The sequence below is a fragment of the Motacilla alba genome, chromosome 1 (assembly GCF_015832195.1).
Source record: "Motacilla alba alba isolate MOTALB_02 chromosome 1, Motacilla_alba_V1.0_pri, whole genome shotgun sequence".
Lineage (NCBI taxonomy): Eukaryota > Metazoa > Chordata > Aves > Passeriformes > Motacillidae > Motacilla > Motacilla alba.
In genome coordinates, this window is record NC_052016.1 from 73,310,105 (window position 1) to 73,328,872 (window position 18,768).

Below are 18,768 nucleotides of genomic sequence, written 5' to 3' on the forward strand. Positions count from 1 at the left end.
TTTTTTTTGTGAGTTATAGTTCAATCCTATATTTTGTTTTCTTTCTTCCATTTCATTGATAGAAATCTCTTTTCTGCAGATATTTCCTTGGCCTCTGCCATATTGATCGCTGCTGTTGAAGGAGAATGAGTCTTCTGATTGCATTCTACTTGAAAGATTGTTAAGGCAGAACAAACCTGGAGATTCTAAGCAGGTCACTGGACAGTCCTTCATAAATATTCAGGAGAAACAAACATTGTGAAAGACACTAATGCTGATAGAATTCACAGATATGCTAAGTAAGAATAAAGTATTTCCTGCAGAGAGCTCCTGTAGGGATTATATGGCCTTCTGCTTTAATGAAGTTACACTTCTGACTAATGGCAAATGATGTTAACATTTTCCTTTCAATATCAAGAACTATTTTTATTGTTTAAAAAATGATGGGGGGGGGGGAAGGAAGAATTCTAAGTTGAATTACAAACATTTACATGCAGTCTTAGGAAGAGGTTGCATTCCCTTATGAAGTCAATTTCCATTGAGAATTTAGAAACAAGTCCTTGATTATGAAACAAAGTATTTGCCCTTCATAGGAGTAAACATGATTATTATTTTGCTGCTCCATAAATAATAGGAAAAATATATGTAAAATTACAAACAAACTTTTCTTTGTAAAATTATTTTATACAGATCAATAGAAACACTAGTTTATCTCTGGATTATTTGATAAGCAGCACAATTCACAATTAAGATTTTATTTTCTGTTAAATTTTACAGATCAGTGTAAAAATAGAAGCAAGGAGGAATGCTTTTCTGTGTAAAAGTTTAGATAATTTTTGTAAAACTTTACTTATCATGTTTTTAGCTGCCATGTCACACTAATAACATGCACTTCAATTTCAGTTGATGAAATCTTCGTAGCCTTTATCCACGGTTCTGGCACAAAAATTTCAGAATCTACCATAGCCTTTACTCAGAGTCACTCCTTGGACTGAACAGATGTACATAGAAGAGTTTGGCTAGAGTCCTGATCTTGTATCAGACTTAACTTGAATATTTTAAATAGTTTCAATGAAGCTACTCAACCACGTTCAAGTAGTAATAAAAGAAAGGGCCATAGAAATCTATCCTCAGAAGAAAGACTCTCAGTCTTCCTTCTTTTAAAATTTCGAATCTTTTAACTATGACTAAATAGGAGTGAAAACTGGTTCTGTTTATTTCAGTAGAAAGTTTTTTTTTTACAAATGTTGTTAATGATAAGACTAACTAAAAGTTATAGCAAATAAATAGGAATTTTCCTAGAAGGAGCAAAACAGTATTGAGGATTTATGGGTGTGCACAAAGACACATGAACTAACCAGTCTAATAGCAATGAATCAGACAAAGAAAAAAGGGTGTTAGTTTCTGTCAACCACCAGAAAGTGTCCACTCAAGTGTGCAAATGTGCTATATGTGTTAGCATGACATATTATAGGAGCTATAGCTTTCTGGAATTAACTCTTGCTAGTGTCTGCTTTTTCCCCTCTACACTATATATGTTAACACAGCTTGGGTCAAATTACAGTCAAATTTTGGCCCAGATGTCATGAAAGTTCTACAGAAGAGGAAAGTCTTGTTTTTCTGTATTGTTATCTTTTGATAATCAAAGGACTGGTTACATTGAGGAATGATAAGAAAATATTCTTTCAGTTGCTGTGCCAATAAGTTTCTTTTTTTATTACTGTAGATAATAACACATTAAAAAAGACACCAAAACCTAAAAGACAGCCCTGTCCACAAGAAGCATTTGAGTATGAGCTAATCTATAGATGTTAAGAGGGAGAAAAAGAGAACTCACAAGTCCATTTTATTATCCCACCACAAGAGGATGGAAGAGCTCTGAAAATTACTTTTTGAGAACTGGAAGGGCAAATACAAAAGGAACTTCATGGCTGCTCTTGATTTTCATCAGGAATTAGGCTTGCCTATGACTTTCAAGGCTCTCTAAATCTACAAGCCTCATACGGCTCAATATCAATAATTAAATATAAGTGGGAATCTTCTCAACTGCGTTACACATTTAAGAGTAACTTGTATGAATCCAACCCCTTCAGACAGAGTGAGCACAGAGAATTTCTGAAAGAGAACAGCCTTTCAGAAAGGCTGGTTGTTTTCTATTGGCTTTAAAAGTCTTAGTTGGGCAAGAAAAACCCTATCTTCATATGTCTTAATGATTGTCCTACTGAAGGTTTAGATTAGTAAATTCCTTCTTGTTACCCAGAAATATATATCTTGCCAATTCACACTTAGGTAGTTGCATTACCCCACAAATATTTATTCCATTTTCTAATTCTTTTTTGTTTTAATATGCTGAGAAATGTTGGCAAAGTTTAATTTGCTTAAAAATTCCAGCAATTAAATTTGAATGAAAGTAAAAATAAACTAAACATTTGAAATACCAGTTTTGATGGTTTTCATTACTTAAGTAAAAGTCTAAATTCTGTTTAGGAAAAAAAAATTAGTAATTCCGCCTTAGTTTTTCTAGGCGACACAAAGTATTATCTGTGTTTCAGAGGCTGATTGATTTTCCCCAATCAGCATATAATAACTCTCTCTCATCCTATACATCCTGTTTATTTTTTTCTGTCATAGAAAAAATAGATGGGGGAAAAAAAACCCACTCCTGTCTGTTTAACTTCCAATCAGTTTGTCATTAAACTTACAAAGAAGAAAATATTTTCTTTATTTGAGGAAAGAAATTGGTCTTACAACTTAGCAAAATAATCCTATGCACTTTTTCTTAATACTTAGTCAGTATTCCATAATTTTAACAGATTAGGGGCAGTACTTCTTTTACTTAATTTAAATCACTCTGGCAATTTGTTGTTCAGTTAAGCAATATATTTGCTGTCATAATTTCTGATTTAATTTGAAATTTATTTATATTGATTTTTATTTAATAATACACATTAAAATCTTAACATGTGTCTTTGAGTCTTCCTCAGTGCAGGAGGTTGGACCAACCAAACTCTGAAGACTTTTTCAATCAAACATTCCAGTGAACTGATAAACAAAACTATTTGCAGTGTGTTTTACAATTACATGTATATGTGTGTTCGCATACATATTGTGTATAACATAAATTATTTATTAGCATTTCACATTAAATAATTTTTTTAATTAATGTAAAAGTCTTCATCTAGTGGTTGGGCATCTTGTGTCCAATGTGAAGTTGTCAAGGCACACCAGTATAGAAATGAGAAAAAAATCTTAGGTACATCCATATTCTAATTGTCACTTTAAGTGCATGCATGCAGGTTAGTTTGTTTTTTGTCTTAAAAGTCACTGATATTTATTAATAACCATGCATTGTTATACTCTTTTTAGATGTATAAATAGTTTTTTTCCTTATTTTCATCTTGATTTGTCTTTGATCCTTTTAATTATAAATGCCTAAATACCAAGCTTGCAAAATGAAAATACCTTTGAAGTGGGCAATGAAGCCCATATCAGGTCATTATAACCTCTATTTCTGCTAATTAGGCAGTGGGTGTCCTGTGGCCTTTTGACATCCATGCAAATATCATTAGCCAGGTATGTTTCTCTGTGACAGTAATATCATTACTGTTAGACTTAGTCCCAAACTGGATATTTGCATTGATTTTTCTCTCAACACCCTCTGTTCAAAAGTAAAACTTCAGGGGAATGAGGTACCTTCGTACTGAAATGAAGGTGATCAATTGCTCCATGTCCAGGTGGAGATCAGTGGTGAATGATGTCCATCAGGTGTCTGCACTGGGACCACTACTGTTTTCTTCAACAATGACATGGCCAGAGGGATCAGGTGCACCGTCAGCAGGTTTGCAGAAGACACCAAACGAAATTATGCCATTAATATGCCTGAGGGATGGGATGCCATGCAGAGGGTTGTAGACAAGCATAAGAAATGGGCTTGTGGGAACATCAGAGCATTCAAAACGGCCAAGTGCAAGGTCCTGCACCTTGGTTGGGACCAGCCCCAGCATTCATATAGACCAGCGAATGACGGGATTGAGGTCAACCTGTAATACTTGGGGGTACTGGTGGGTGAGAAACTCGACATGGGCCAGCAGTGTGTGCTGGCAGCCCAGAAGGCCAATCTTATCCTGGGCTGCATCAAAAGAAACATGGCCCACAGGTTAAGGGAGTTGATTCTGTCCTTCTACTCTGCACTCTTGAGACTCAAACTGGAGTACTGGATCTAGCTCTGGAGTCCTTGCCACAGGAAAGCCCTGGACCTGTTGGAATGGGTCTAAAGCAGGACCGTGAAGATGATTGGAGGGATGGAATATTTCTCCTCTGACAAAAGACTGAGAGAGTTCGAGCTGTTTAGCCAGGAGAATAGAAGGCTCTGGGAAGACCTCATTGTAGTCTTTCAGAATTTAAAGGGGGATTCTTAGAAAGATGGAGACAAACTTTAGTAGTTGTTGTCCTGGTAGGTCAGAGAGCAATAGTAAAGTATATTCAGACTGGATGCAAGGAATTTTTTTTTTTTTTTTTTTTTTTTTTTTACAATGAAGTTAGTGAACTACTGAAACAGATGTCCCAGAACAGAGGGTGACTGAAATAATTATGGATACATAAAAGCAGCTGATAAGCAAAATAGCCCAAGCTGGAATTTTGAGGATGTGAAGGAAGGAAAAGTTGGGGATTTTGTTATTATGTACAAATAATTTTACTTTATACTTTATCAGCAACTGGAGGATATACACAGATGTTTAGCCCGAAATTTTTGATTTACATCCAAAAATTTAAAAAAAAAAAGCTTCAGAAGACAGGTTAAGACCATAAGTAATTGCCATAGTAATTTTATTTAACCAATGTGGTACAATACATAAGAAAATCCTTCTTATAAAAAGGGTTTTACGGTGCTGACTTTGTACTAGCTCACAGATATTAAAGCAATCTGAAGCATCTCCAGTCACTTCTGACATTTCTAGGAAATAATGCACTTTGGAGATTTCTATATACATGGACAGACACCTTTTTTGTAGTTAAGGAATGCAAGAAAATGCAAGGCCAATACTTTTCCCAGCACGTTGTGAAATGGTTCTGTCTTCATGAAGGCTGAAAATGGTCCTGACCTATTTTTTTTTAAATAGCATCACCACATACATACTGCTAAAGTAGCAGAAAAAAATAAATGTGTTCCCTTGGATGCAGAGTGCATGTAAAAGCTTTTATGTGTTTAAAATGTTTTCTTTTAGACGATGTTTAATAAATGCAGAATATGGGAAAGGCAGAATTCCCTCCTCACCCACTCCCCTTCACAGTCAAGATAATAAGACGGATTCCTATAGAAATGAGCCACAATAGCTTCCAAGAGCGCAATGACTTTGTGGACAAACGCACAGTCATAATGCACAATAGTTCACATTCAACCCTGGACGCAATAATTATTTTAATGAGAAAGATAATGGCTAGTCAGGACACTGGAGCTAGTCCCTTACTATATTAGAGAAATGTTTTGTGAGTTTAAAATTTATCATAGGCAGCCCCCCAGACAGGGAAGGAAAGAGTTTATGCTCAGTGAGCTGACAGTTACCAAATCTGGTGCATAGAGCACAATGGGAGTGGAGTGTCATCCCATATGTCAAGTAAAGGACTCTGAATCAGAGCATTCCAGCAGAATATTGGCTCTTTAAATTAATTCTATGCTCTAGCATTGACACAGAAAATCCACCATGCTGGAAGGATTCACCCTGATATAGTCCCAAGAATGAGTAGGGAAATTTACCCTATTTAGCCAAACAAAGTTTCATTATGCTCACACATTTAGTGAATGTTCTTGAAAATCCACTTGTGGTGCACCTTAAGTAGTCATTTGTGATTATGAAAAGAAGGTAGCAATGCTGCTAACTCCACGTGATAGCCTTTTCTTTATTTTGCAGAGAACTAAATTACTCCAGCAGAGAAGAGTGGTGGTGATTCAGGACAAAAGCCAGCATTAAATTTTTTTGTTTCGTTTTACTTTTTTTTCACAAGTAAGCTGAAAAAACCAGCATTATACTGCTTTATTGTTTCAGCAAAACATACCATGCTGGATTCAACAATACAAGAGAGTCAAGACAGTTGATGATCCCTGCTCCCAGATTCAATCAGTTGCAAGGCTGATGATGTAATCCCACCAGGAGCATGCACATGTATCACACATACAGGTAGATAGATTAATTATAATCTAGATAAATTATATATTAGAGATTAATTAATTATATAGATATAGGTTATATATAGATATATTAATTATATAGATATAGAGATAGACAGACAGACAGATTAGATAGATAGACAGATAGATAAATGGATAGCTGCTGCCATCATGGCAGCATCACAAGGCCTCCAACCTGTGGTCTGCTCTACTGCTTTCAGACTCCCACACATACAGAGATGCACACAGAACAGTGTCCCTTTAACCCCAGGGAGAGTTAGAAAGAAAAGCAATGAGATGATAAGACAGACTGTGCTGGTCAGACAAATCACAGCAGCACAGAACAAGCTGAGTTGGAAGGGATTCACAAGGATCATGAAGGATCATGAGCCTGTTTCAGTGTCCAACCACCCTCTGAACCTTTTCCTAAAGCCCAGGCTAAACCTCTCCTGGCACAACTTCTGGCAATTCCCTCAGGTCCTGTCACTGGTCAGCACAGAGAAGAGATCAGTGTGTGTCCCTCAGCTTCACCTCATGAGGATGTTGTAGGCTGTAATGTTGCCCTCCTTTGGACACTCTCTAATAGCCTTATGTCTTTCCCATATTGTGGTGCTCAAAGCTGCACACAATATTCAAGGTGAGGCTGTCCCAGTGCAGAGCAGAGCAGGACAATCCCTTCCCCCACTCTGGCTGGTGATGCTGTCCCTACGCCCCCCAGCACTTGGTTGCACGTTACTTGGTTATTGGGCTCTCCCTTTTGCTATGAATGAACCAATTCCCTCCAAAGCAACCCTCAATGGAGTTCTGTGGGCATTTCAGGAAGCACAACAGGCAGGCTGCTGAAAACTGTACAGGTTTACTGGCCTCCCAGCATCTGATAATGCTGCTTCAATACTGTCTGAATAGAATATGCATCTTTGAACACTTCTAATGTGTCCTGGGTTACAATGTGGCATGTAACTAAGCTATGTATTTTACTCCCATCTACATTATTCCTGATTAACTGTTAATGGTGAGTGTTACAATCTGATTTGAACCTAGAAAAGCAAAGAAAGCTAAATTTCTGTGTATAAACCAGAAAAAACTTAGATGGTTCAAAATACACCTAATGAGATTAAATGAGATAAAAACCAAACGAGGTAAGATGTTGGTGCCAAAAAGCTGATGTATTTCATTTAACAGTAAAAGAGGCAGAAAGAAAGAAAGAAAGAAAGAAAGAAAGAAAGAAAGAAAGAAAGAAAGAAAGAAAGAAAGAAAGAGAAAGAAAGAAAGAAAGGGAAAGAAAGAAAGAAAGAAAGAGAAGAAAGAAAGAAAGAAAGAAAGAAAGAAAGAAAGAAGAAAGAAAGAAAGAAAGAAAGAAAGAAAGAAAGAAAGAAAGAAAGAAAGAAGAAAGAAAGAAAGAAAGAAAGAAAGAAAGAAAGAAAGAAAGAAAGAAAGAAAGAAAGAAAGAAAGAAAGAAAGAAAGAAAGAAAGAAAGAAAGAAAGAAAGAAAGAAAGAAAGAAAGAAAGAAAGAAAGAAAGAAAGAAAGAAAGAAAGAAAGAAACTGGTGGTTTCCAAAAGCTCAGCTGGTACAATAAGAAAAAGTCACTGAATAGACAGCTTCTTTCCCACATTCTTTCCTTAAGCATCTGCTTTCTGAACTACAGTCTTGTTTGCATTTACGTTAATTCTGATGCATTACATCAGAATTCAGATTGGATCAGATATTTCTGACCTTTAATGTGGATGGACTGAAAAGTAATATTGGAAAAATAAGTATTTCAGTATCCTTTTTTTTTTGGAATGGAAAACAGACTAGTATAAAATCTATATGGAGGAGAGAGGAAATCCAGCTGGACTGTGAAGGAAGGGGTGAGTGTACAGGAAATCTTTTCCTTTTGTAGCTTTATGACTTTTGCAACCTTTACCCAGTCTCAGTCCGACACTCCCACAAGTAAACTTTCAGGTACTGAAAGGATACACAGTGGGATAACTTCACATTACTACATTTTCAAAGGAATCATTATGTGACTACAGTCTTTAAGTATTCCAAAAACATTTTACTGTGATATATGAATCTAAGAGAACTCATTGAGAAAGCACTCAAAAACTAAATTGTTCCAACTTCTACCTTCATTTTCCATCTTCAGATTTCTAGCACGTGAGAAGAAATCATCATACTGCTAGAAAAGAATATTGTGGTAAACAGACACCTTAAAAGGACTAATTACCTGCTCATAAAAAAAAAAAAAAAAAAAAAGAAGAACTGACTTTTATACCTCCAATGTAGAAGTTACTGTAAAGAATCTTCAATTATGCCCATGCAAAGAAATGTCCATTTTCACCACTTAACTTACTGAATTTGAAAACTACAATGGTTCTCATCCTGGAATAGAAGTTAAAAAAAAACAATGGCCACTGTTTGGTTACCTCAAATTATAGAACAGAATCAAAGCAGAAAATTGGAATTTGCCTCTCTTATCTTCCTTAGCACTGTGATGTGAAGAATAAATACCTGATTTTATGGAATTCAGACACTTACTATAAAAGGCTTGCAAAAAAGAAACTAAGCAAAAAGATAGAAAATAATGACCAGAATATCCCTTACTTGAATACTTTAACAAATCTTGCGTTTAAGTGGGTATTTATGTGCAAACTTTGAAATTCATAACCCTTAGAAATACCTTATGTTAGCTTTAGACTTCTTAGTTATTTCATTCTCGTTTATGAACTTCTATGTATATATTGTTATGCTTAGTAATACACACATTCTATGTATAATATATACATAGAAATATGTATTAAAGATTTAAAAAAAAAAACAAAGATATTTTAAAAAACCCCAAACTTAAAGAACTCAAACATTTTATGTCTTATAGGCCTAAAATTTAAAAGTAAATGCAACCAAAATCAGGGTAGTGATCAATAGACAATATGCAACCTGTAGTTAGTGAAGGAATCATGAGAGGTATCCAAGGGCTAACCATTGCTTCTGCAAATGGCGAAGAAAGCTTTAACCACACTGTACATTTAACAGGAATTAGAGTTTTAGAGAGTTCACTTGACAATTTGAGAGCCTCCTTTACATCATGTCAAGTACCTAAATAAGTAATTAATAGCTTTTTAAAAAGTAGTTGAAGGCTGTGTGTTTGCAGGAGACCTGAATCAACAAAATTTCAGCATTTAGTATCCTCATGTACTTTTGAGTATACTTGGGGACCTTTCTTGCATTTCTTTCAATCAAGACCATTTAAATTCCAGTTTTATATTACTTATAAAAGGGATGAAAAAACACAAAGAAAAGAGGACTGATATATATATATATATAGGCCATTGGTTCTCTCTGTGCATTCCAAACAAACCGATTTCCTTAGACAAACTGAAGTCTTGAACTTATAAGTGAATAAAGATAAGACTGGTTTAACAAAGCTGTAGACAACCATTAAAATTAATGTGAGTTCAAAGGAGGCCTTTACTATGTGCGAAAGAAATTATCCATTTTTTTGTCTTCATTTTTACATTAAAAAAAAGTCCTACTTCTATTTAGAGATTGCTGCTGTTTTATTTTTGCTTGTGCTAAGTGCAGTGCAAAGATATACACACCCGTATGTTTTCTCACAGATGCTCGCCTTTGTTCTTGTTTGTTTTGTTGTTCAATTAATATCAAAGAAAGGTCAATCTGACAAAGTATATGGTTGGTGTTTGTGTATGGAAAAACATAATGGGAAACTTGTAGTAACAGGAGTCCCATGTGACAAAGAAAATGTTAAAAAGTCTCTCCTTAGTGACAAAGTGAGCTTCATTTGTACTGCATAAGTACCTTACTACAAAAGCAGTCTTGGACTTCCATGGGACTACTATGAATATGTTTATAATATGATTAGGCAGGCAAAATGCTCCTAAAGTGCTGCATCACTAGTCTTGTGACTGTTATACTGCTGTAGTGGGACCTCTTAGACTTCTAGTGGGCTGAAATAGCATTACTTATAAGTGTACTTATATCTTACTTAAAATGAAGAGAATCTTGCTGGCTGATGTCATGAGGCTTGGAGAATGATATTAGTGTTACGAATGGTGACAGATTTTTGCTCACTTTACTTCTGTGACTCAAATGGCTACATTACTCCACAATTTTTGAATCCCATAGAATGGAGTTCAAAATAAATCCCTGCTCGCCAAAAAATTGAAAACACTTACTGATCAAACAGATTAATTTAATGCACATTTGTGAACCACTAATATGGTATTCTTCTGGGGGCAATGAAAGTATTGCTGTGGGACTACCAGCCATGGTGCTACACCACAACAGTTAGAATTTCTGGAGACTTCTAGATTTGCATTTTCTTTGTAGTTTCATTAACATAATTTGAAAACAGACTTAATTAGTGTTTTAGCACTATTCATTTTGTTTTATTTTTATTTTTTTAAATTCCGGAAGAGATGTTTTTTTCAATGGGGTAAGATATTGAGTTGACAACCCTGAAAAAAAAACCTCTCTTTGTAGCTATACAATGATTCTGTATAAGGTTAGTACTGAGCCAGTTTTACTGATCAGGATGGGGATTTCTTTAGTTTTTGTTTTATTGCGCTTTTTACTATCTCTTTGTTGATCTGCTGTGATAGATAAGTTCCTAAATATGTGACTATCTGTGCTTCATTCTCCACTAGCTGTTAAGAAAAAACTTTCAGGAAAATAACCTCTTAAGCTCTCTTAAATCAGGCAAACAGAATTGGTGTTATTGCTCTAAATGAATAGACCACTTTTCCTAAGGATGGGATAACTGTAGTTATTTTCATGCTTTTCCTATCCATGATAAGCTTCATTTAGCATTTTTCCATGTACTCTGTTCATGAAGTTTTGCAGTTTGTACAAGTCTATTGTTCTAATGGAATAGTGCTAATAGTCCTGAACATGCTTTTTCTACACCAAAACTTTTATTCTCATTTCAGTTTATGATTTTTGCATTCCTGTTTTTTCTCTAAGTTTATTTCTTTTCTGTTTTGACCAGACTGATCTTGGCAGAACAATTCCTCCTCTTTATTTAAAAATTTTTGATTAGTCTCTGCCTTTACAGATAAACGTATCAGTTGGTGTCACACATGATGATTTTACTGGTCCACCAGAACAAAGAATCAGATTTTCTGCTCATTTTATGCAGAATATCAAACAACCAACAGCTGGAAAAAAAAAAAACCAAGTTAGGTGTTACTTCAGCTGATATGAATTAGAGACCTGAAGTTTAAAGAGTCTGTATCCTTCTATACTTTTTCTTCTCCTATAGTTGTCTATTTAAATTAATTTTGTTATTATAACATAAAAATAATTTTTGCAAAAGAACAATAAATTTAACCACCAGAGTAGTAAAAATGAAAGAAAAATTGGTCTACTTACAAATATACTTCATTATTTTATTGGTTCAATAAATGATGTTGCATCCAAAACATCAGTTGTGAAGGATGATGAGAACTTAGGCATAAAAAAGTAAACAAAAACTACAAGACATTTGCAAATGTCAGATAACAAACATTACCCAAGAATTATCCTTAGCCTCATTTGGACAGTAATGCAGTGCTAAAATTTGTGTTCCTAATGAATCACAGATACGTAAAATCCTCATGCAGCCAGATTACATGCCTTTCAAACCCTTTAGTAAAAGTGCTTCTGGCTCCCTCAGAGCACTATTAGGCTGTGGAAAGGTGTGTTGCAGTAGATGCTGGAGACCAAGTGCCAGATTTCCAGCAGGACTAAACTGCTGTAGCTTCATGGAAACGAATCACAGTGGCCACTGCAAATGTAATAGCAGTGGGAACTGTGGGGAGGGAGCTGGCAGAGCAGTGATGATCTGAGGTACCTCTTGTGCATGTTAGAGGGTGGCTTGTTAATCAGAAGTTGTTAAAACAGTTGCTTGAAATGTTGCCACTGGACAGGATCTTTCTAAGCAAATGAGTAATCCCAACAGTACTAATGATATCAATTTATCACTGAGGTTCTGTTTGCATGTTTTGTAGTTTCCAATCTGTTACAGGAAAATGGTGGTGGCTGGTTGGACGTGCTTTTTTTTTTTTTTAATGAACAGTTAAAGCACATAATTTTACTTCATTTGTGCCAGAAAATTGCCCAAATGCCTTCATTAGAAATAAGCAAATCTGTTCAATACTATCTGAACAGCAGGCAGTAGATGCTTTATTGAACAGAGAAGCTTTAACAAACCTTATCCTGTACACGTCCTGTACTATCAGTCTGCTTATGTACTCACAAGTTTAAGGAAAATATGGGTGCTGCTACATAATAAACAGTGTCTCACTACCCTACTTTTTTATCCAGGTGGTTGATTATATGGTATGGGATATTTTTGCAGGTGGTATAGAAAATCATATATAGCAGCTGCTGTACCCACTGAGCAACACTTTGCTAAATGACACAACACCAATCACATATAACAGCTCTAATGACTCAAGTGGTATCTTTACTATATGCGCCTATTTTTTTACATTGAAAAATAGCCTTCAAAAAGACTTTTAGTTGCCTCTGATTTTTTGGTTTTGTTTTGTTGGTTTGGTTTGGGTTTTCGTTTTTTTTTTTTTTTTTTTTTTTTTTGCACGGTCTGTTAGGTAAAAGGAAAAAATATTCAGGAGAAAGATAAGTGATTAAAAAACCCCACAATAATACAAAGCCAGATAGGATAGCAAAAATGAACTGTGCACTGGATGGCTTGGCATGCTGCCACCAATCCTTGGCAGGAGTCACTTGCTGCTGGCACTGGAGATGTTAGATGTACTAGCCACTGGGCCCCTGCTATAAACATTTTACTATGTAGAATCAATATTGACATACTGCATAAACAACTGGATGAACCTTGGACAAAAATGATAGCAAATAGCATTTCAATAATTTCACATAAATCTGAAAATATAATCGGGCTTGACATTACTATGAGTATTGTATCTGTAGGCCCTGATTATCACTGAGCACCATTAAATTTAGCCTATTGAACATCAGTCTTGTGCTTTCTTTTCCTATGAGTATGATTGGTGTAAAGAATACAGCAGTACAAAAATTATCTTCAGTTGGTACCCTATGGGAAGGCATACAGGGGATTTGTTGCCCTTAGTGCAATTAACAGTCATATTGATCACTTGCTTATTTCAATTAATAGTAGATAAGCTGTCTGATTCCCATTTCTGCTGTAATTAATGAAAGTAGACATTAACTGTTGCTAGAACAAAATAACTGCTCCTCTACCACCTGTACTTCTTGTTTGGAAGTGTGAGATATGTTATGACTAAGTTTGTTCCAGGAATAGACAGTAGATTAAAAACTTTTCATAACAAAATAGCGCAGTTTTGTAGTAGAACTCCATCACTGCTTACATATTTTCCCTAATTTTATGGAGAAATTAATATATTTAAGAAAAAAATTGTCCACACTTGGATTCCCTGAAATTACTCATATTTTAGATAATGAGAGAACAGCTTCTGCCTCACAAAAAGACAATATTGTTGCTTCTTTCTCATGAAACACTGTTACAAAAGGGCTCACCATTATTGCCAGGTTTATGTAAAAGACTCATAAGATCACGTGCTTGTGCTGTAACTCCAAGCTCTTGAAGTCTAAGGCTGGCACTCCAAGTCCTCTAAATCCCTCTAAGGATGTGGACTTTTACTCAGCTGGAAGCTGTCAAATCACTGAAGAAGATTTAAACTACCACATACAGTATTGCTTCCTGCTGCGGCTGATGAAGGAGATACACAGTAGCTTTACATTGTGACATTATCATTTTCTTTCTTGTAATATAAAGTATCCTCTTCCATGCAAGAAGAATTTGACATCCATGCCAGTGCTTTGCCTTTGGTAGGTACACTTAAGTGATACTAACCATGGATAAGTTTTCTAATAGAAGGAAGCAGACCAGCTTCATATTTAACATTGCAGTGGGGTGGGTGAAAAAAAAAATGCAAACTGATGTTGGCAAAGACAGAAACTGATGAAATAGATGGACTGTGTGATATATGCATCTTTATGTCTCCAAAATATATGAAATGGAGGGGAAGAGCTACTCGCTGCATTAAATTATTTAGATTACTTAAAGAAAAAAACAGAGAGAGAGAAAAGCAAAGGCAGTAGTAGCTATAAATATACATTCATTTATATGAATTTACTAAGCAGTAAAAGAAATTTGATTTTTTTTCTTGATTCTGGTCATGCTTTATATTTTTTAGGTATCCAAGGCTTTTTTTTTTTCCCTTTTCTTTTTCTTTTCTACCACTAACATTCCTTTCAGGAGCATATTGACAGCTTTGAGCTGATAGAGAATAATTATAATCAGTGTAGAAGATATAAAGTCACAATGAGAAGGGAATTCATGTTTACAGTAGTGGGGACCACACACTGTGATAGTTTGCATTAGAAACTCAGCAGGGGGAGTGTGAAAAGCTGTAGCATTATAGTAGATATTGGGGCTTTTTGGCATGAATAGGTCGTGTGTGTTCAAGTACCTGTCTAACATGTAACAATCACAAAATATTATCATATTCAGCAGGACCATTATTGCTGCTGCATTGAATATGTAGCCTCTTAAAATCCCCCATGCTCTCAAAAAATGAAAAAGATGCAGCATCAAGTAATGGATTCCCCCTAACCATATCAGTAGTACATTTCAGAATACATTGCCACAAAAAGAGGAGGCAGAGGCATACAAAGAATCAGATCAAAACTACATGGAAGAGGTGTTATGTCAGAGTAAGGTAGTTCCTTCAGGTAAATAAAATCTTTTAACCAAAATGCAGAAGCAAGTGCATGAAAAAAGTGAACAACCAAAGCTTTACATCTAAGCTCTGAGAAAAATTTTAATATCATAATGAGAAGAAGCTTATAGCAGCTCAAAAACACATTCAAAAATCCAGGAAGTATTTTCTGGGGAGATACAAACATGCAGCAAAGATTCAAGACTAAGATAAGTCCCTTTAGTTTCTAATTTCTTTCTTCTCTGGTTTTTTTTTTTTTCACTTTGAGCTTATGAGGTGAACTGTAGGCAGTTCAAAATTACAAGCAAATCTCTAAGAGACAGAGATCAAGCAGCAGAAGTTTGACCTCAAAATATTTTTTTACAGTAGCAAAACCTATATTTTATCCCTGTTATTACAACGCCATGTAGGAAGAATGCTAAGGTTACACAGAAAGGCATTTAAAATTTAAGAGCTAGAAGAAATACTTTTCTACTTTGCCCAGTGAAATGGAGGGGTGCACCTCAGGCCCATGCACCTGATGGTCAAAACACTTGGAATTTAAAGGAGTGCATGAAAACGACTTTAGGCTGTACACCAAAGTGGCTTGGAATTAGGCATCTTACATTAGTGGAGGTGAATTACAGAATCACAAATTCCAGCCCTAAGTGTCCAAAGAACTTCTCCCATTGACTTCAGAGTCAACAAGCATTCTGGAAAACAAAACTGCCACTGAGAAAGTGAGGAATAGCCCGTCAGAAACACTTTTGAAGAGATAGTTGTCTACAGCATGAGAGACAACCTGACCACAATGTTAGCAATCAGCTGTTTTAACCACATTGTGTTTTCTTCTTTGCCACATACAATCTCAGTAACCATCACACTAGTGTAAAAGTACTTGATATTGTATAACTAAAAAAAATCAAGAAATCAAGAAATCAAGAAATCAAGAAAGGAGTGGAGGTAGATAGCTAAATTAAATAAGTTTTTTCCACAGCTTGTCCTAAGAAAAAATAACAGAGGAAACAAACTTCCAGAGAGGAACCTGATCACCCCACTTCTCAATCCTTTGATTTTACTTTTTCTACTCTGGTTTGTTCCATATAGATTTCTTTGTTGCATAAAGATATAACTTCTATTGAGTGGATGCAAGTTAACAAACTAGTTGTTCCTATTTTGGAGGAATAGTCACCTTTTATTTAGCTGATAGACATACTGATATATACTGATATAAGCCTGTAAGAGCCTGCTTCTAGTCATCTTCATCATCAACTATGTCCCGACAAATCCTAATGCTCAACTTCATGGCTACATTTTATCATCACTCACAAAGTCATGTGAGCTGACAGACATGCTGAGAGTTCTGATTTTAAGCCCCAAGAAACACAGTCATTCCCAAATACTGTTTCTCCCTATAAAAGTTTGGGACACTTTTCCAAAATAGTAAACTAGGCCTAAGTCTCTCTTCTACAAGATGAGATGTAAGACCATGTCCCAAGTGAACACAATAAAAGACAGGCTACAAGGATTTCTGGAGCAGGCATTTCTCATTCCTGCTTGTGCAATTTGCTCTGCTATGCATCAAATAAGACTCACTGAAGCAAAGAATTCAATCTTTCCAAGTAAATGTCCTAAGCACTGGTTCCTAGAAAAAAAAAAATGCAGGGGAGGGCATTTTCACCTACATTTCCTTTTTTAAGAGAGGTCTGAAATGCCAAACTCTCAAAGAAAGGGCTTTGATGACTATTCCCAGAATAAAGTGGAATATAAATTAATCTCTTAAGGGAGGGAAACTGGTAGTCAAAGTTAGGGGTCAAATCACTTAAGAGGAACCTTAACTATTGGCAATATTCAAAATGCTTTCTTCAAATCAAATTCAAGGACGTAAGAAAAAAATTACAGTCATATGCGTCATTTAGGAGCTGAGAATTTCAGGAAAATAAAGGATGTCTGAAAAGTATCCTAAATATATTTTGGCAGTCTAGACAGAGGAAGAAATATGTCAGCAAAATACAGTCTGCACACTTCATTGACAGAAAATGTAGATGCTAGCTACTACTAAACAAAATAAGGTAAAAGCACATGTTTTAGGGCTGACCCTTGATTATCTCTAATGTTTTGACAAAACATAACTGCAATTGAGAGAGCAGTACTTTCTGCAAAGGATGAACAAGGACCTGTTGCAGCTAAGTAGTGATTCAGTTCAGGCGTAGTGTCCTTGCCTGAGAGAAACAATACTTCAGCAATTCCTCTCTCTTCTTCCATTTCCCATGTTGGTAGTAGCTGTGGCAGACTTCAGTGTACATTTATATTATCCCCTTCATACTCCACCATATGTGAGATTCATTACAGATGTTGTATGCATGGATTTTGTTTTCTCCTTGCTATACTGGGAAGTGAAGTCTCCCTAGCTCCTAAAGTTTCACTCTTCTATGATCATATACGTTTATATTTTTATGGCTTTTTGTATTGTCTGTTTTCAAGGTCTTGGCTATCTTGAGTTTTTATAAATCTCTTGGAGGTCACTGTTATACAGCGCACAATCCTAGGAAGGTAAGAGGCTCCCTGATAAGGCGGAGCCATGGCTTCAATACCTCTATCTTTTCTTAATGTTCAAAATTAAATTTTCTTGCTCCTATGAAAATGAATTTACCACTGTGCTGTACCAGACAGAGATATTTTCACTTCTGTCAAGTAGATAGATAAACTATGCAGCAAAAAGATTAAGAGTTACTGGAAGAGGAACAAAGGTAGAGAACAAGCCCACACTGTTGGGTGTTTTGGTTTTGGTTGGGCTTTTCTGTTGTTAAGGTGGGGTTTTTGTTGGATTGTTGTTGTTGTTTTGATTTGGTTTAGGTTTGGTTTGTATCCTATTTATATTGTATGACAACTACATGAGAAGAAAGCCACAGCTACAATTCCTACTGTTGTTTGCAATGTGTTTAATGTAAATTAGGTACCCAAACTCTGCAAAACTCCTCTCATGATTCTCCATACTTGCCAAAGGTCCTAGAAGGAAGGCATAGCAAAATAGGATTTGATAACACTTCATACTGCTGTAATTCTCTAACAATCAGACCACGCTTCTACTATAATATTCTTGAAATTAAACTAAACTCACCTAATCAAATGGAAGTATTTTATAAACTCCATTAAAATAGACTTCAGTATAGAATTTATGCCACATATAGAGTTACATTATTGCACAAAATTAAAATATTTATTTTCTTCAAGATAGTTCTGCATGAGTTCTCATTGTTACATGCCCAGCACAGTATCCTCTGTTCAATTTCAGAACCGGCAAGTAACAATAAAAAAAAGCTTAAATTCTATAGATAGCTAAATAAATTAAACATGCCACAACTCCTAATTGCCAACACAACAACTAAAATCAGGTTTGTATAAGCAACATTCTATGCGCTACCTTCATCTGTGCTAGCTATCCTAATTGCCTGGGCTGAGATTTTAACTTGAGGAAAGTAAGGTATTGTGTTGTACTACTCCATAGCTAAGAGATTTTTTTTTTCCTAAAGGGTGGCAAAGGAGCAGTATTAGAGTCACCCATTCACCTCTATCCCCATTAATATTGACATTTGGAAGAAAAAATTCATGTTCATTGAAATGGACCATGTTTGATATCTGAAGGCTGATTTATTTCATATGGAAAACTAAACTGTGTTGTAAGGATTTGTGTACAATGCAAACCTGTTAAATACTTAACAGGGCATAACAAAAAAAAAAAAAAAAAGAATTCTTTAAGGAAGAATGCTGGCAACAACACTACTATGGCCTGATTGGTACATTAGCAGTCCTGGTTGTGATAGCAGAACACCAGTGTCAAGAAAATCTCATTAAAAATCCTTTCCTTTAGTAGATAATGGACTGTGTGGCTAAACTGTGCAGCTGTTGGCTTTCTGAT